We start from the raw sequence: 21,524 nt of genomic DNA on the forward strand, positions 1-21,524 counted from the left end.
TTATTTATTTAAATCCAAATACATATAAAAGTTAAACATTGTTCCCTCATATAGAACTTTAACTTATTTTGAGGGTGTAGTTTGGCTTATTGAGTCACATACACAACACTTATAATATTACCATCTTTATTTCACTATCAAAAAAGTTTCAAATTTCTCTAAGTCTGTTTTAATTTTTTTCAACTTTATTATTTGATTGTACTGACAAAAATGTAGAGGCAAAGACTGACCATTTCTTTGTGAAAAAACATGATTTCTATTTGGTTCCTTAGCCTGGTATAAGAGAAACACAGTGGATCTAATTTTTTTGGTAGTCAGTTTTCAGTATTTTGCTATGACTGGTAAGGTCCTTTAGACATGATTCTTTGCGTGAATCTCCCATAACTTCTTCAAGAGAAATCCCGAGAATACCAAAATACCTTAATGTATTGTTAAACTTCAGATGCATGATTCCAAACTGCCCTCCAGAAAGTTGGGGCCAATTTACAATCATATAGTCCAATTTTGAACTCATATTCATTCTTTAGCAGTATATGGAAGTGAAGATCTCACCAGTCTCCATTGTTGTAAGTTTAATAGGGAGAAATGAGACTAATGTGGTCTCCAGCTTTGTTTCCTTACATTTCTACAGGGTGTCTGTTTTCCTTTTGGGTCCTGGAGGAGTCAGGATCTTGGTTGAGTCTCTAATAGGGTACTCTCTCTTTCTTTCCAGACAAAGGCATGAAGGCTGTTCATCTTTACCATTTTTGTTTAAGCAAACTTACCCAGAGACTAGAAGTAGAAAGTCTTCTTGTGTCAGCCATGCTGTTTTAATATCTTGGTGGTAAAACAGAAAACGGGGCCCTGTTCTTTAGATTACGGAGTGTTTCTGATCATTCCACTGAGCCTATTTGAGGCATGATAGTAGCGAGTAAAGTTTTGGATTTATTGGCATTTTCTTTCATGGTCTTGAAAACCCCATGCACTGACACGGCTTCTTCATACTACTTCCAACCATCATAATCGGTTGCCATGGCAATGCTTGCATAACAAATTCTAGCCTCCTGAGCAAGCCCCACTGCTGGAAGAAAGGTCATATTGATAACATCCGCACCCCAAATACAGAATATAAAGCTTTCTGCCTGGGAGATGAAGCATATTCCCTGAATTGTGAAGATAATCCCCTTTGAATGGCATCAAAGTCCAAGCTTCTTAGATGTTTCTATGAGGACCTCTCGTGTTTGGGGACAAAATGGCTCAGTCGTTGGGATATGGCATACTCCTCTGGAACTGCATGACTTCTGACATTAGTCTGAGGCCTTAGGGATGAATTGCCAATGAACTGATTAATGATGACCCTGTCACTAGGCTGAATTAAATCTCTCAAGGACTCTCAAACTGTGGGCACTATGACATGCACACATCCCTCTTCCTTCAGGGTCCATATGTTCACTTGTAGTTGACTTTTGAAGGCACAATTTTGTCTCCTGTATCTTGTAAGATGTACACAATGTTATCTTACCCCAAATTAAGGCATCAGATGGCTTTTGAAATGGAATAACATATTTTTCAGTTATTCCTTCTAAAGTTTATGGATCATCTAAGCTTGTTCCACCATTTATTCCAATCTTCACTGCCATAAGGGTGGCAATTGAGGCCAGGTCTACACAGGAGAAATGCAAGGCAAGCCACAGTGCGGGATTGGGAGGAGAGTCAATGTTGAACTCTTTTAGAGAAATTTTCTTCTCAAGTATAATAAAGGCTATAAGTACTATGTAACATCTTTTTATACATCATATGTAAACTTGACAGTCCATCTCATGAGTTTCTGAGTGGATAGTATATCACATTCATAGGTAGAAAAACAAATTGACAGTATCATGATGCCAATTACTTGCTAAAACATGGATTTCATTCCAAGTATAATTTTTAGCTTATCTTGAATATTCTAATTCTGAAAACAAGCTTCAGAATCTAAGTTATTTCTTAATTGTAAATAAATCAATACTGGAAGCTGCACAAGATGTTAAAATTCTAAGAAGTCGTCAAGAAACAAGCTGTATGTACAACTGGCAATGAGAAATGTTATAGCATCAATCAAATCAGGAATCATATTATCTTTCAGATATTCTTTCACCTACAAAGAGGAACATATAATCATGCTCAACAGCCATTAACTGATTGTCAGGTACCAAAGAAAACAAGGTATTCTAGCCACAGACATTTTCAGAAGTTTCCTAAAATCTTGTTGGAAATTGAATATACATAAAAACTAAGAAATAATAACTCAATGTAAAATCTGCTATTAATAATAATGTACTTAGGAACAAAGACAAATGGCAACCCTATCAATTGATGTACTGATGAATATCTTCATCTGTAAATAAAATTAAATCTTGTTCAAAAATGATGGATGATTGATACTTTTCATATAAATGGAAATAAAGGACAATATTTAAAGCTATTAGAATCAAATGAATAAAATCAAAAATAAAGAAAGGACATTTGTTTCTTCAGCACTTTCAGGGCAGACAATTGTGAAAAGAAATGGAATTTTTAGTTTCACTTCAACCTAAGTTAATAACCTAGTTACAGTAATCAACAAAGCAAATATAGTAGGATGTAATGATCCAGTTTCACAAAATACTATATGCAATATACTGTCGTGGCAACATTTTGTATAGAGGAATAATTGTGACAGTTGACATTTTTAAAAAGTTAGTCTGTACTATTCTTAGTGTGACTTGGACCAGAAAGCAACTTGTAATGAGAAGACAAAATTTAAGTTTAAAAATTAATATTTCCAGGTCTGTTGTTGTTAGTCCATAAAATATATTTTGAGTGTAATTCAAAAGCAATGAAAGTCATATAAAGCTGGTATGGATGGTAGAAAAGTTATATTAAAGACAAGAAAAAATCAGATGTGAAATATATGTAATATAGTGTGAAAAGCCTCCATTCACAGTGGAGGAATGTGAGTCTTCCTTAAAACTCAGTGTGACTGTTAACATCCTTTGGCCTTTCATTATCTCCTTCTGAATTTTGTAATAACAGGATGAGATAGTGTCATATCATGTTTTCAATTTTAATTTTCTATAATTTAACTGATATAAATAATGTCAAAGATAATGTTATACTGATACACTGATAGTAAAGATATGAAAGGATTAGCTAAAATATTATAGGAGTATAAATTTATTATATATGATTCATATGCTATCTTCAAACAGTGAACAATATCAATAATTAAGTTAATACAAAATGTGCAAAAATGAACATTATTTGTAAAGATTAATGGTTTTTATTATGCCATGTATAACACTGTATGTTGTATAGCTTCTCACCTATAAACCCACCCAAAATAATTATACATAGTTTATAAGGATTTATGTAAGAAAACAACATGCTTAGATTGTTTACATAAGAGAACTGAAATTGTTCAATTAGTAAAGGCTGGAAATGAAATAATTTCTTTTTCTTGACTGTAGCTTCTTCCAGTGTATTTCCTGATAATTAAACCTAAAATATTTAGCAGTTTATGTACATATTTAAGCCTCTTTAATTTTTACACACGTAATTGAACTTTTTGTCTTTTATCTTCTACCTTAAATATATATAAAAATTCATTAAAGATCAACACTGATAGATGAAACTTGCAATCAGCATTTGTGCTATGAAATGCTAATTTTGAACAACAATGAAGTAAATATTATTTTATTAAAAAGAATTCCATTTTTTTCTCATTAAGTTTTTAGTAGAGAAAAACCTCTAATATGCTATTTCTCCATATCTAAACATATTAATGATCTTATGAAAACTTAATTTCATGCATATTTCTCTATTCAAAATTGAAGGCCATTGTTCTTTCCTCAAGGCTCCAGACTGTTTCCTGTTTTCTTTTTATTGTGTGCAATGGACTAGCAAGTTGTTTATTCAATATCATAACTCTATAATCTCATCCTGTTTCTAACCCCCTCCTGGCCCCCTCTACACACTCCTTATGAAATGTTTATTAGTCTGGTGGTGAGGTGTTTGGTATGTTTGCATGGTTGGGAGTGGAAGTACTAGATCTTGAATCAATAGAAATAGTAGATCGTGGGAATATAATTTGCCTGCCAAAGAACAATAGCACCTTGAGTACACTGCAGAGTAATAAGTTTAGCAATTTGGGGAACAATATAAGGGAAGGAAAAATTGAGAACCAGGAGCAGAAGTGGTGAAACAGGGCAGTTAACAATAAGCGTAGGAGATGAAATCATCCTTTTATCTCTTCTGTCAGTGTCTCTGTGGACAACACTGACCCCATAGAAACCAAATATAATCATGGTGGTGATGCAGGAGTATACCATATAGCTGAGGTCATGGTTCAATGAGCCAAATCTATATTCATTTTAGTTCTTATTTAGGCCATGCACTAAACCAGCTTCACATCTTTAAGGACTATTTTATGACATAAAATTTTGATGAAATTCAATTACAATTCAAAAGAAAGTATTGTTAGAACACAACAACACTTGTGCATGCATCTTCAGTGGATGATTTTTCCTGTAACAACAGGATGTATATATGACATCCTATCTTTTCTCAATGATAACATACATAACCATAATGCAATTTTCAGCTCCTTGGCTATCACATGTATGATCAATTGGGGAAAAAAGTTATTTCAAGATGAAATATACAAAACCTTATTACAGATCAGCATCAACAAATGGGTTTTTTTATAAATATTAATGATAAGAAACTTTGATCTCTGAATCAGATGTTTCCCTACACATAAGCAATTCTGTTCTTTTCATTTAGTGTTCTGTGAAAAAAGTTTTCAGTTAGATTTTTGATTTTTCATTACATTTGGAAGATGTTTATTTTCTATTTTTAATGTAACTTTATTCATAATATTCTGTTTCACATCTCAGTATATGAAGTCTAAAATATTTAGTTTCTGACCTTTTACTGAAACTGCATGCCATTTTCTTCATGGAATACTGGGAAAGTTGTTGGGAAAAAGGGTCCACAAATGTTGAAAGTAGTCTTGTCATCAGAAAGCTACAAATAGCGAATTAGTATTTATTTGGGGTTGCTTTTTTATTGTACTAATAAAACAAAATGATGCATGTTCTATAGACTTTAAATAGCAACTCGGTACTTTTATCATAAGGAATAGCAAAAGTGGGATATACAATTTAAATGTCTTTGAAAAGCTGAAACTTATGATTGTACATAAATCATCAGTAAGAATATCTCAAAAAAACCAACATCAAAATACAGGAAAAAAGCAAAATCAAGCTTATCTTCAATGTTAGTATAAAAAAAAAACCTTGACTTTTATTTTTAGAGTACTTGCCTATGTCCTTATATGGTCATAATGAGTTTGGAAAAAGAAAGAGATGCAGAAGTTAAGATGGTCTATAAGGGAGTCATATAGGGAATACATATGAGGTAACATAGCTTACTTATACTCTCAGTTGTGAGATGATACATGGCCATCTCCACTGGTCACCTGTTAAATGAAGCTTAGCTGTAAAGTGAAAAATTATGTGGACAGGACTATGCTTGATACAAAAGTCAAGTGGAAGACATGCTCTATGGTAGTTTGAATAGGTCTAGCCCAGGGAGTTGCAGTATTTGGAGGTCTGACCTTGTTGAAATACTCATGGTCTTGTTGGAGAAAGTGTGTCACTCTGAGACTGGGCTTTAAGACCCTCATCCTAGCTACTTGGAAACCAGTCTTCTCCTAGCTATCTCCAGAACAAAGAGCTGAGGAACTCTCAACTCCTCCAGCCCCACATCTTTCTGGACACTGTCATGCACCTGGCTTTATGGTAATGGACTGAAACTCTTAATCTCTAAGTCAGTCCTAATTAAATGTTATCCTTTATAATAGTTGCCATGGTCATCATGTCTGTTCACAGCAGTAATACTGTAAATAACACATGCCCTATGTCTTTAATGATCTCAGATGATGATTTAACTAGTCAGTCATTATTTGTAAAATGTACTACCTGATATACTTAAAAAAGAGGGATAGATTCACCTGAATAGTTAAGAAAACACTTTGCAGAAAACCTTGCCTTTTGGGTTGGATATTGTAAGTACAAAAGACCATATTTTTTTATGTCCTAGACATTTCAACTGTCTTGAATAGTTAAGAAAACCCTTTGCAGAAAAGCTTGCCTTTTGGTTTGAATATTACAAGTACAAAAACCATATTTTTTATGTCCTAGAAATTTCTGGGTGTCTACATTATATACTCGCCCTTTCTTATGGTTTTTGTGAAAAAAAAAGATAGAGGTGAGCATACAAGTATTTCTTTTACTTATAGAAGGACTGGAAAACATTTTCTTTTTGATACTGAGTGAAATTTATTATTTTTCTCATTGATAAGATACTATCAGGAAAGAAAGGTTAAAATGACAAGATAATGTTAAAACTATTTAAAGATCTGTCCTCTTAATTCTATAAATATTTCCATTTCTAGAGACAGAAAACATCACAGTGCTTTTTTTATTCCATCTATTATGATTTTTAAACATTTAAATATCTCAAACATGGAACCCAGTTTCCAATATATTCTTTCATTTGAAAACCTTGGTATATCTTAGAAGTGTTTATGGTCCCATTTTCATGAGCTAAGAAAGCAGAGTCCAATGCAGTTCAATTCAATTACTTCAAGGAGGAGTTTCATATAATCAGAACAGAGATGCTTATCTCTTAAGTCAATAGTGCCATTCCTCTGCTGGTACTAACCATGCTCCTTTGAATCTAAAATCATTAAATTGTTCTTGGAAGTACTCTAAACTATATACACTATCTGGACAAGGCAAATCAATTTCAATAAAACTAATTTGGAGACATGTTTCAATTTGGTGGCACTCTTTTCTATATGAAGCCCTCTCTTGCTAATGAGTCTTCTCAGACATCAGCTAAATTCACATGTGAATTTCCATTTGTGGATGTCTTTCACCTGGATTTTGACAGCAGAGAAAATTTACTAGAACCTTGAGTTCATGACATTAACTGAATCTGAAAAAAACCTTGGCTATGTAGAAGAAAAGTGACACTGACAAACAGGCTTAAGTGACAATGGGAATCTTCTATGGCCTCAGGTTATCAAAAAGTTCTATGGAACTGTTACCACTGCAGAAGGACAAGAAGCTGATGGTTTGTCTCTGTAATCCCGAAGTCTCCAGTTAATCTTCTGACAGAAGCCTTTCTTCCAGTTCTAAGGAAAAATGAAAACATAGAGGAAGGAAATTAAAATATAAGATTTCACATCCTGAAACCAAGACAGGGAATATAGGCATGAACACAGAACTGTGTGAAAACATTCACAGTGTGTGCCTTATTATGAAAAACAAGTATCATTTACTTATAATGAAATAAATCATTTGGTTAATTTATTGTTGATGAAATCCTAATGAAAGTCTGGGTAGGGGACAATTTCTCCAAACATTCAATTTAAGTTATTCTATATCTCAATTTTATACAAATCTCTCTCTTTGCAATTAGCCTACACCCATTAGTATATATGTGCTATTGAAACAAGGGTAAATACTGAATGTTTGGAAGTGTCTGTTTAGTACACTAATATATCTTTAATACTAAACATTTGAATAGAACATAGTAAAAACTCAACTCTGCTGAATGGTTTTGGGAAATTTTTCTAAATATTTGTTACTGGAGCATTGGTGACTTATATATGACTTATATATCTTTCATCATGGTTTTCTATTGAGGGTCTCAAAGATTTGCCTGCAAGATCTATTCAGGAGAACTTTTTAGTTAACACTATCATCATTATAATTCTAAAACAATGGCCATTGTTATTGTGTTTGGTCTTCCTGGAGATATTAAAAAAAGCTTAAAATTATGAAGCTCTGGCATAAAAAAGCTTTAGAATTAGTTATTGTATTCTTCACTGCCATAAATTTGCAGTTATTTTAAAAAGAAAGAAAATTTTCACTTAAGAAAATCCTCTATCAAGCAATAAAAAATAATTATGTTAAAGTTTGACATTTGTATACATGTCCTCTTAATATTCTCTTCAGTGATGTATAAGCTCATATAAAATATGTCTGCAGCATGAAGTATGATGACTGTCTCAAGGAAAAGCACTTGTGCATTCAGTTGTGCTATAAGCTCAACAGGCCACTTTTTCATAGAACATCATCTTTATTTGAAAGGATGATTGATGAATAAACTCTTATTATTCATACTTAGATACTTGGCAGATACTTTCTCAAAAATTAATGAAGTGAGATTGTTACTTGCAAAAATAATAACTGACAATCATTGTTGCCATTAATTTAAGATTTCAAGCAAGTATTAAAATTTTTGAAATCTTGTTAATTAAACTATCATGAGCTTGACCACTTCCAAATACTTGAAGAATTTTCTAATATGATTAGTTGTAAGAATAACAAAAATGACTTTTTGATATTACATAATTAAGTGTGTCAATATTTAGGAGATCTATATAGTTTAGTATTTTCAAAATCATCTCTATCTGATGGTAGAAAATCATGCTTGGGTAAAATTGATTCAAATGAAAGAACACATCAATAATTTAAATGATACAAAGCAAAAAGAGTTTGCTATTTAATTTTAAGACGTGACATCACCACCTAAGTATTAAAAATCACTACCTGTCAAGTTTTGGTGGAGCATGGAGTAAGACAATAGGTGGTTTTTAACCAGATTGCTAAGAAGACAAGGCAAATGGGGGGAACTAAACAAAAGTCCAGGGATATGAGAAATTAGAATGGAATTGAGAAATTATAGTAGCTGTGTGTTCCCAGAAGTAAAGTGATCAGGAAAAAAAAGGAGAGTCAGATCACTTAGGATCTTCTAAGAAATTCTGAGGATTTAGATATTATCACCTAGTTAATTTCTATAAAATATTATTCCAGAAATAGCAACAATTCTAGAAAGCTACTCTGAGAGCTATGGCATGATTTCAGGAAAAACAAATAAAAAATAAAAGTCCCCTAAATTATGCCTGAAATAAGGCAATGGTACTGGGTACAAAAGTTGGGAATATGAAAAGAGTATTTCATTATCTAGAGATTAAACATTAATTAAAAGAGGCAAAAACTCAAGATGATGCTTTTTTGACTGCTAGGCTAATAGGGATTGTAGCTAAAAGGGATTTGTAGCTAATAGGGATTGTAGAGCCATTTTATGTCACTTTTTTTCGTAAAACTGTTTAGCTTGTTAAGCATATATAACATATATTATATATATGTACATATATAAAATATATGTTATTGAATCAGTAGGATGTATCCAGCATTGCTTGAAGTTCAAAATACACATGAACTCATTTATTGCTTGTTTTAGCTTTATTTCTGTTGTGACAAAATATCCTGAAAAAAAGAAACTGAGGGCAGAAAAAGTTTATTTGCTAACACTTTTTTGTTATAGTCTATCATTGCAAAACTGTGGGAATTATAAAGATAGGACTTTTAGACAGCTTATGATATCACATTCACAGTTAAGAATAAAGAGAATATACACATCCTTGGTTAAATCTTCTCAGTCTTCTTCTCTTTTATAATATGAAGTACCACTGCCTAGGGAATGATACTGTCCATACTACACTGAGTCTTCCTATATGAATTAAGAACCAAGACAATTCTTCATAGATATATGTCCACAGGACATATTATGATCCAGATAGTTCTATATTAAGTCTCTACTACCAGGTGATTGTGGGCTGTATCAAGTTTACAGTCAAGCATAATTAGAACCGTGCTCAAACAAACTTTTAAGTGTTGTTATTGTCCCTCTGTTACAGAGATGAAACTGAACATTAAGGTAGTTTGTTCAATGTCATCTACCTAGTAACATGTGAATTGAAACCCAGCCAGTTTACCTTTATAGTTTATGCTTTCTTGGAGCCATGGAGCCTTGTTAAACCTCCATGGCACGTTAAACCATACTAAAAAAGAATGTTTTCCCATATTATTATACTGTATCTTTGTAGTTTATAGCTTCTGATAATGCCACAATTGTTATCCCTGAAACATTTCTAACAATGCTCTCTAATGTCTTTGGATATCTTTTGCAATTACTGTTATTTAAGTTATTGATTATAGTTTGTGACTTCTTCTTCACTGATGAACAGTGGCCCCAATATTTGAAAAACTAGTCTTTTAACTCCGTATCCTTATCTGATAATTCATGTAGTCCAAAAACATACACTGAGCTACTTAGTTTATACCACTCTTCTAAGTATTCTGCAAAATATAAAAGCCAAAGTCCTTGCTTTAAAAAGAGTATACTTCAGTTAGGAAGAAGGTCAGTGAGCAAGTAATACATAATTATTGGTTTACAAAAATATATACATATAGTAGAGGAATAACCAAAGATGTTGTTTCTCCTTATCCTGATTCCATTCTTGATAGGTACCCATGCTGTTACTTTGAAAGACATTATTTCAGATACAATACACATTATAAACATGTATACATGCACAAATAAATGCATTCACATATTTATATTATAATACCTACATATATACACATAGAAAAATAATAATCTTAGTATTCTATAAAAATTTGACTATTCAACCATGTTTCTCCAATGAATTTTATTCCTGTAATAGTACAGTTTTAATATCATACAAATTTTTCTATGTTTTTGCCATTTTTATTAAAAACTAGGATAGCCTTGTTGGCATAGGTGGGAAAGGAGATCCTTAGTCCCATGAAGGCTGGACTTCCAGTGGGGGGGGGAATTTGAGGGTGAGGAAGTGGGAGTAAGGGATAGGTGGGAGCACATCCTAATAGAAGCAGGAGGAGGGGGAATTGGATAGGGGGTTCCTGGGTGGGGGGGAATGGGGTAAGAGGATAACATCTGAAATGTAAATAATATATCCAATAAAAAAATTTAAAAAAAACTATTCATATTAGAAAGTACTTATTCTTGTACTATTTCTTTTAAAAATTGTGCTTTGCTTAATGCTTTCAAAAGTAGTAGAAAATCATGTAATTTTTTTCAGGCTTTGTCTCCAATATATGTTATAATTTAATATTGTAATAAGTTTACTATAACTTAAAAACTAAGCTTTTAAAGTTCTGTTAATTTAAGTTTTTTGACAAAGCTCATCTTTTGTTAGAAGGGGAAGGGATAGAATTGTTTCAGTCCTCTAGATCCATGTCATTAAAACATTGATGAATACTTCAAACTGCTGTATACATTTTGGGTTGTACTATTCTGTAAAACCTACCACTATAACATAAGGAATGCTGACTCTTTGAAGGCCTTATAAATGGTATATTATCAAATTGATTTTTTTCTTGCTGCTTTGGTCAATCTGCTGAAAAAGAAATGGTATGTATCTGTTTCTTAAACGAGGATAATAAGTAAATTGAGTAAAATTAAAAACACTCATACCAACATTTTTTAGTTTTAGATATAAGGATTTATTTACTTCTATTTGATGTATATATTTATCTTTTGCCTGCATGTGTATCTTTGTGTCATATGCATGCAATGCCCATGGAGTTCAGAAGAGCTTATCAGATGACCTGGAACCAGAGTTCTTTCTATGTGGGTACTGAGAATCCAACCCAAATATTCTAAAAGGACAGCTAGTATTGTTTTATTTTAAGTTATACTTATTTATTCATTTTCAAGTAATATCATTGTTTGTATTTGAAAAAATGGTAATTTTGATCTACAAGATGGTATTATTTAACACAATACATTTATTTTATGATTATATAATTTGATTACATAGAAAATAATAATTAAGTTGGGGAATCTAGCAATATAAACCATAGGTATGTAATATATTTTCTGTCTTATATTTCTTGATGAAAAGTAAGTTCATCTGGATGCTATTGCCCACTGTTAATCCTAACACTTCAAAGAGAGATGTGAGGTAGATAATGAGTTTTAGACTAGCCTAGAATACACATTGAGAGCCTATATCTGGATTATATGAGTCTTTCATAATATTTATATTTTTACTCTTTTTAAATTGTGTATTTATTGGCAAAATCTATTTTTATCAAACAATTGTAACATGATTGATATTGTTAAATGACTATATAAACCTGAAGTGTCTCATGCTATCTATTCCCTAATACTGAGAATATTATGAGTGTATTTGAAAATAATATTTAAAACAAATCTAATAAACAAATTCAATAATTATTTTGAATTAAACATACTTACAAGATGATGATAAAAGAATTTGAAATTGCTGAGCCCTTTCTCCAGCCTCTTAGTTTTATTCTAAATTGTACGCATCAATTTTCTGACAAGCCTAGTTAGATGCATTTTTTAAATTTCAATTTGTTTTTATTCTCACTTGTAAACATTTCTTTGCAAAATGTTATAAATAATATAGCTTAAGCTGATGGTTACTGTCATCTGCATCTTTTCATAGCGTCTTTTGTAATATAGGTACTTTGTAAATTATAGAATAATATTTTTGATCCTTGTCCTATGTGTGTTCTAGGTTTTCCTTGCCATTAGTATGGCCTTATTTTTTTTTTTAATCAAAAGATTATAGTACTTAAGTTATTCTTACAGAATTTATTCTAGAACACTTAATTTTATTTATTTTTAAATTTGACTTTATGCTTAAGTATTTTGTTTTGAATTTTTAGTATATTTTGTGCATATTTATAAGCTGAAATATGTATATATAACATAATGATCAGATAAGATTAATATTTACATCTTCTTTTTACACTTCCTTTATGTATAGAAATATTTTGTTCTCTTTTCAAGTTGTTTTGAAGTATAATGTAAATTATTATATACTATAGTTACCCTATTGTGTTGTATATATTGGATGAAGATGAAACAAAAAATCTAAACAAATTAACAATGAACTGCCAAGACTCAATCAGTAATCAAGCTTCCTATGAATGTCCTAATGGCATCACTATTGAGTTCTATAAAATGTTTAAAGAAGAATTAAATTCAATCCTGAAAGTCAAGTTGAAAAGGAGAAAACTACAAAAGTCATTCTATGATCTCACTACAATACTACTACCAAAATCAAACCCTCTCTCTCTCTCTCTCTCTTTCTCTCTCTCTCTCTCCAAACAAATATGGTAGAAATACATAGATATAAATCATTTCAACTCACTAAAGCAAATACAATTGGACAACCAAAAAACTTGCACAGCATAGCTAAGTAGGATTTTATTCTTCATGGAAGAAAGGTTGACCATATGAAAAATAAAATGTATTACTTGAGAGAAGTAAATCATATATATTTACACTGTACAACATGATGTTTTGTGTGTAGTTTATATAAAAGTATCTTGAGAATTCATCTAAATTTGTGTCACATCTATCTTTTATCCACAAACCAGAAAAAAAACTATTGTAGGTGCAAAGGACATGGGAAGACTAGGGAATGAGGAGTGAGTGAGGGAGAGAAACATTAAGAAAATGCCATGATGACGTCTATGTCATTGTAAGCAAATACAATTTTAAGAGAGAATTCAAAAGATGAAAAAGAAAACTCAACTAAATTCCATTAAGATAGTGGCTCACTATTTGAAGTAAATCTATATGATAATCTAGAGAAAATGACATTTTAAAAATAATATATTTTTATTTCCCCAAAGAACAAACATCTATACATATATGCAGACATTTTTCATGTTTTGTCAGTTATCTTTTATTATTTATAATCTTTTTATGGGTTCTGTATCTTATGCTTATTCCTACTTTTTATTTATATGAGACAAAACTTTTTTTCCTGTTTGCAAAAATTTTGTCTACATTCCTTACATAAGAAGTCCAATGATTCTTATATATTGATCTTTTTATATAGATATTTATTAAGCTTAAATTAGGTTTAAGTTTTTATTCTTTTTTAATATATTACAGGTAAATGAAAAGACATGACATAACATTTTTCTGCAATATTTATTTATTTTACTTATGTGTGCTATATATTGCATTTGTCAGAAATGTGGATCAATGATGACAAATGAACATAATAGTTGGACTTTTCTGATGTTCCTGAATGTCTCCAGTGTTTCACTAGAAAGTATGCTTGTTCTCTGTATTTCAGGTAGTTACCAACTACATTGAGAATATATATTATAGAAAACATCTTCTGATTTAATATATTTGTATGGTATATATTCATTTAGAAGTGTGTTGTATTTTCTAACTTTTCCATCTCACTTTTTTTCTGCAGTACTGATAGTAACAAGATTTTTTTCCTTTTGGCTTATATTATAATTCACACTTTGAAGCTATTATTGCAAAATAGGACTTGATCTACTTGGTCATAATCTATACTTTAATATATTAACAAAATATTTTTCCCATTAAGATTTGTGGCTTCTATGTTCATGGATCCACAAATATTGACTTGGTTCAAATGTTATTTTATTTTCCCACCAAAGGTCTCATTATTTTCTAGCTTCACAATGTTGTGCAAGTTACTCAACTTCTATGTCTTCCAAACCTTGTTTTTTGTTGTTTTCTGTGAAGTCTGTGTATCAAAACTCAGTTTTTCGGGTGAATGTATATTTAACTGCCATTAAAATTTGCCCTCCATAGTTATTGAACTATTAGTATTCCTACTTTTATTGTGTAAATTTTCATTATAATTTTACAGAACATATTATCATGAAAAATTTATTAACATAATATTAAAATTATCATATACCTTGGAAATAATTTCTTTTTACTATAAATTCTAAGTATTTTGTATTTGTTTCTTGATTATTTTCAAATGTTTTTCCATTTTATAATGATTTGGAAAAAAGACTATGTGTTTATCAGGCTTTCTGATTTTTTTCTTTATAAATTTATAGGCTTATGCTAATTTGTTTGATATTTAATTTTTGAATAACAATATTCAATTTTCTTTTAAATTATTTTTAATTTTTATTAATCATTCCATTCATTTATATCTCAAATGATATTCCACTCTCCAGTTACCCCTTTTACCAATCCCCCATCCCACATCTGCTCTCCTCCGTCCCTTTTGCCTGTATGAGAGTGCTTCCTCACCCACCCACACTCTTCTGCACCAACATCTCACCATCACCCCACTCTGGGGCTTCAAACTTCAGGGGACCAAAGGCCTCCCCTCTCATTGCTGTCAGGAAAGGCCATCCTCTGCTACATATCTATCTGGAGTCAATAATCCCTTTAGGTACACTCCTTGGTTGGTGGTCTAGACTCTGGGAGAACTGGGTAGTCAGGCAAGCCTATGTTGTTCTTCCAATGGTGTTGCAGTCACAACCAATTTATATTGATAACTAAGATTTTGAGATACAATAATTTAAATGTTTAATACATAAATTTTATCTATCCCAATTTTGGCCTATCTTTAAATCTAACTAGTTTGTTTGAAACAAAACTTAAGTTACCTTTCCTAAATATTTTGAATTACTTCCACAAAAGGAAGTAATCCTCCTAAAACACGTGTTATGGGCTTTTCTAGAGTAGTTTGCACCAGACATATGCCCATGCTGGAAAGAATCAGGAAGTCAAAGTAGTTTTAAAATGTCAGAATACAGTAAAAGATAAACATAATTGGAATGTCCAGTCCTAAAGAGAAGAAAAAGTAACTATGGTAAATCCAACCTTTCATCTGCTGCCTTTCTATGCCATTCCTTGTGGTCAGAAAACATACAGTGTATCATTTTAACTCATAACATTTTTGCAAGTGCATTAAAGCATGTAGGCCTCAAACACAAAGGAAAGATTTATTTTTGTTCAGTGTCCAGAGGGTTGACCATATCATGGCAAAGAGGACAGGGCAGAGCTTGCCCTGATGAACAGAAAGTGAGCTAGAACAGCTCATTATCGCAGACAAGAATGAACAGTAAAGGAGAGAAATCAGTAAAAATCCCGTAGGCACATGCCACAAGTTGTCTATTCTCCCCAACTGGATCCCGACTCCTACTATTTACCACCTTTCCTTAACATTATCATCTTAGGAATTGACACATTAATCATGTCAGACACTCAGGAATCAATGTCTTCTCCAAAGCCCATGATTAAATGCTCGACACATTAAGCTGTGGGAACATTTCATATTCAAATTGCAACAAAAACCTATCTTATCCTTTAGATGTACAGTATGTATTTAATAAGTCTCTGTGTTGACATTAAATGCATATGAATCGTCAGTTACATCTTCTCTATCAATTTATCTTTTGATATTTTTCTATACCTTCTTTATCTCACATCTTTTAAAAAGTTCATTCATTCTTGCTTGCAAAATAATTTTCTGTAATTTCACATTTAACCTCTATGTGTATTTACATACTTTTTTTACATGCAACATATTATTTGGTTTTGTTCACCCTGATTTTAACTGGATAAAATTTTATGCTGAAAGTTATTGAAATATAGGTATTTGCACATATTTGTTGATTTTTCTTATAGTTGTGTTGGCTTTTCTGCTTGTTTCTTCATATAATATTTATTTTTGTACTTTGGTGATTATTATATTGGTATTGTTTGATTCTTTACTCATTTTATGTATTTATTTGTGGTCTGAATGAAAACTGGTCTCATGTGCTTGAATACTAAGACTTCAGCTGATAGCTCTGTTTTTAAATGTTATGGATCACTTAGTAGATGGAGCCTTGTTGGACAAAGAACATCATCAATGGGTAGTTTTTGAAGTTTACATATATATGTATATGTATATATATATACATATATGTGTGTATATATATATATATTTGCTGTTCAGGAGTATCTGCTTATGTATGCATGTATATAAATGTTTGTATTTGTATACCATTATTTATTTATGGAGATCAGAGGAGAAAATGTAGAAATCTGTTTTTTCCTCACATTTTCTTGGTCCTGGGGATTGAATGCATGTTGACAGTTTGGTTGACAAGTACCTTTACACACTGAAACCTCTTGCCAGCCTGCTGTGAGGTTTTACAGAGTGGCCCAGTGTCTCTTGTTCTCTCTCTGCTTACTGTTTCTGTATGCAATGTAACTGGCCAGTTTGATGCCCCTGTGGCCGTTCTTTTCCTCCCATTTTTCCTTCCATAATTGATTGCTTTACTTTTGGAACTTCAGGTCAAAATAAACCTTTTCTCCGTTATCTTGGTTTTGTCATGGTATCTTCTCCCAGCAACAGAAACAAAAGCAAGATGCTATTGTTCTAATAGAACTCATACTTTTGAATGTTGTCATCATCATGATAGGCACTTTTTTTGTTTTTCTTTTCTGACTGTGTTACTACACTATGCAAATTCTAAAATAATCAATTTAGCAGTCATAAATATTATTTGTTTTGTTTATTATTAAATGATTTTATCCCCCCTCCCTTTCCCCTTAGGTCTACCCTTGCTGACTATAATGATCTTGTTTGGCAATTATTTTCTTTCAGGATTTGAAATTTGTCAGTCAATATTCTACTGGCTTATAGAGTTTCTTTTAAGAAATCAGTTGTTAATCTAATGTGGTTTGCCTCAAATGATTTTGGAGGTTATTTTTTTAATATCTTATGATTCTTTCTTTATCTTGTACTTGTAACAGTTTGAGTATAGTATGTTGGGATGAAGAGGATTTTTTTCTAGCCATGTTTTATTGTTCTTCATTTCTATAAGCCAAGTATACACTGATGTCTATATCTTTTCCAAGTTTAAAATATTTCTCTGATATTACTTTATTGAATTAGTTCTGTTTTAGAATCTCATTTAGTTTTTTACTAATGTACCAATTATATAGATATTTGATCACTAGATCTAAATGATTTAGAATTGGGGCCATAGAGAATATGGAAAAATAAAGACTAGATCATAGTTAAAAATAAACATCAGGCTACCAGAAAGTTCTCCCTTGTTCGTTAATATTTTGTTAGTCCCTTTATCCATTTTATATGGATCCTAATTATTATTAAGCTAACATGTCCATGGGCCAACCAAATCTGAGAAATCACTAGTTATGTTTTTGTGCTCCAGAAACTGTGGATGCTTTACTTAAAACAATTTGATATAGGGCGTGGTAGTATACTCCTTTAATGTCAGCACTTGCAAGACAGACACAAGCAAATCTCTGACTTTAGTCTAGCCTGGCACAGGACTGCCATGACTATATCAAAACCTGCCTTGAAAAAACAAAAGTATGTAGTACCACATGGAAATCACATAAACATTCATTATACATGAATAAAATTTAATTTGAATATATCCAGGTTTTTTTTACTTAGTCATGATTTCTAGTAGAATGAAGCACACCAAAAATGAGTTGGGAAGACAGGGTTTATTCCAGATCTTAGTCTATCATTGAAAGAAATCAGGAAAAGAACTCAAGCAGGGCTAGTACCTGGAGGTAGGGGCTGATGCAGGGGCCATTCAGGAGTGCTGCTTATTGACTTGCTTACCCTGGCTTGCTCAGCCTGCTTTCATATAGAACCCAAGACTACCAGTATAGGTTGGCCCCACTCACCATGGACTGAGCCCTTGCACATTAATCATTAATTGAGAAAATGCCTTAGAGCTGGAACTCATGGAGGTATTTCCTTAACTAATACTCACTCCTTTCTCTCTAACTTGAGTCAAGTTGACACACAAAACCAGCCAGTATACTTTTCAGCAGAAATAGACAACCACTGGAACAATTTATCTTTAAAAATGAAAAATTAACAATACCAACCAACCAGAGCTCCCTAGGGTCAAAACCACCAACCAGCCTGGGAGCACATAGGGAGGGACCTATGGCTCCATCTGTACATTTAGGGGAGGATGGCCTTGTTGGGCATAGATGAGAGAGGAGATCCTTGGTCCCATGAAGGCTGAACACCGAGTGTGTGTGTGTGTGTGTGGGGAATTCGAGGGTGGGGAGTTGGGGGTGGGGGGTGTTGGTGGGGGTACATCCTCATAGAAGCAGGTGAAGGGGGGATGGGATAGGGGGTTTGTGGGTGGTGGGGGGAATGGGATAAGGGGATAAAATCTGAAATGTAAATATAATATCCAATAAAAATAAAACAGTAAAAATAAAAATGCAAAACTTTCAACCAAATGATTTTCATGTAGCTATCCTTCCAAAATGAAAGTAAAATAATGACTTCCCAAGATATACAAAACTACAAGAATTTCTTGAGGAAAAGCATTCCAGATATAGATGAAATGAGACAGAAAGCAATATATATTTTTTTCTGGATAGAAAACAAAGCAAAGATAATGAGTAAGATTATAATTTAATAATGTATATACTGTTTTCCCTCTAGAAATGTGTTGTTTTCTTTCTGTACTCATTTCTACCCAAGAAAATTTAAATGAGACTAATTAATTTTTGTAAAATATATTTAATTTCAATAAAGTTAGCCTTATGACATATAATTTCAGCAAGAATAATGATTGAATGTACACATGTAGGTATTTCTAGAACTTCTTCCTTTGCTTTTACAGCTGAGGAAAAAGCTGGCCTTGAAATACCTCACTATGCACTGAAGAGTGACCTTGAACTTCTTGATCTTCCAGTCTCCATTCCACATGTACAGGTTTTAGAACTCTGTGTTACCACACGTAGAATGGGATTTTAAGGAATTCCAAATCACTTTAAGGTCAGGAAGCCATGCCTCAAGACTCACTACCTGATTTTTCCGTTGGTACAAACAGATCGAAGGGAATTCTAATTCTATTGAGGTATACAACTTATTTTCAGTTTTCTGGGATTACTGGATGCTTACTTAACCTGTCAGGCCTAGAATCCTTAAATCCAGAAAGTTGTTCAGGTTTTGTAAGGGAGTTTATTGGCTATAAAATTTTTATCACTTTTTAAAATACATATTTTAATTTGTTTTACAGACACAGGTGTTTTTGTCTGTATGTATGTCTACACACCCTGTGCATACCTGAAGTTCTTAAAGTCAAGAAGGGGGCATTGAACTTCCTGAAACTGGAGTTACAGATGGTTGTGAACAATCAAATGTGTTCTGGGAATCAAGCCCCTGTCCTCTGGAGGAGTACCAAGTACTCTTAGCTGTTTCGCCACGTCTCTAACCGCCTATTATTAGTTTCTAAATCTGTCTTGTCATATATGAATTTATTCACATTCCAAAATAGGACATCCAGTCAAAGCCTTGGTAGCATAATATCCTCCTTCCATTGTGTCCCAATTACAAAGACAACATATTTTCAATAAAATGATGTAAATAACCATATTTCCAAACCTTCTATTTTATAGTTTCATTGTCACATCTGGATTCTTTATCAAATTTAATAAGCTCATTCAGAAGTCCATGTGCAAGTAAAGAAATCAGAACAGTGGTAATTTTAAGTACCAAATAGTATGACACTTGTCTAAAAATAAACATATAGGTCAATGTAATATAATTTAAAGTCCAGATGTAAGCTGATAAAGCCCTAGTCACTTCATTTTCAGCAAAAGAAGGTAGCTGTTTGCCTTATTGAGATTCCTTTGTAAGTGCCAAGCCAATTTTCCCTTTAATGTTTTAAAGATTCTTCTCTTTGCCTTTACTATGTTTTACTTTGATATACCTAATTATAGATCTATATTTTTACCTTTTTATTAATCATTTTGTTTACATTTCAAATGTTAGCCCCTTTCCAGGTATCCCCTCCATGAACCCCACAACCATATCTTCCTCCATGTTGACTGTAAGAGGGTACTCCCCCACCTATATACCCACCCTTGCTTTACCACTCTAGCATCACCCTTATCTGGGGCCATTAAGTCTCCACAGGACAAAGTGCTTCTCCTTCCACTGTTGTAAGATAAGGCAGTCCTCTGTCACATATGTAGCAGGAGACATGGATCAACCCATGTATACACTTTGGTTGGTGGTTTAGTCCCTGGGAGCGCTGAGTGGGTCAGGTTAGTTGATACTGTTGTTCTTCCTATATGGAGTTGCAGTCCCCTTCAGCTCCTTCAGCCCTTCACCTATCTCTTCCACTGGCATCCCCAGGCTCAGTCCAATGGTTGTCTGTGAATATCTGCAGCTGTTTTAGTCAGATGTTGGCAGAGCCTCTCAGAGGACAGCCATACCAGGCTCCTGTCTGCAAGCACATCTTGGCATCAGCAATGGCTTCGGGGTTTGGTGTCTGTGGATGGAATGGATCGATGGCGGGGTGGTCTCTGGATGGCTTTTCCTTTAATCTCTGCTCCATTTTTGTCCCTGCATTTCCTTTAGACAGGGACAATTCTGGGTTAAAAATTTTGAGATAGGTAAGTGGCCTCATCCCTTCACTTGGGGGCCATGTCTGTCTCCTGAAATATTATTTTTCTTAAACTAAGTTTAATTTCATTTTATTCCTTATGACAGTTCTTTCCGTTACTATCAAAACCATGCGCAGCATATTTAGCAAGGAGAAATTAATGAGGGCAAAACTTACCTGATTAAAACATGTGCCCATGACTGGATAGCAGTGTTCCTTAAAATAATTCATAGGACAAAAGTGGGTCACACAATAACACTGTAAAGAAGAATTAATATTTAATATTACTATGTTTGGAATATAAAAACATTAGCTATAATTGGCATTAGTCACACAACAATAGGAACCTATAAAATAGGTAATTTTAGTTATCAGGAAAACAATAAAATCCTGAAATTG

The 21,524-nt window shown here is 32.6% G+C and overlaps 1 pseudogene; it reads right to left on the minus strand.

The window, feature by feature from the left end:
• Positions 1-809: 809 nt before the first annotated feature.
• LOC117695036 (S-methyl-5'-thioadenosine phosphorylase pseudogene) lies at positions 810-5,466 on the minus strand (annotated as a pseudogene).
• Positions 5,467-21,524: the final 16,058 nt, after the last annotated feature.

This window comes from Arvicanthis niloticus, chromosome X, assembly GCF_011762505.2.
Source record: "Arvicanthis niloticus isolate mArvNil1 chromosome X, mArvNil1.pat.X, whole genome shotgun sequence".
Classification (NCBI taxonomy): domain Eukaryota; kingdom Metazoa; phylum Chordata; class Mammalia; order Rodentia; family Muridae; genus Arvicanthis; species Arvicanthis niloticus.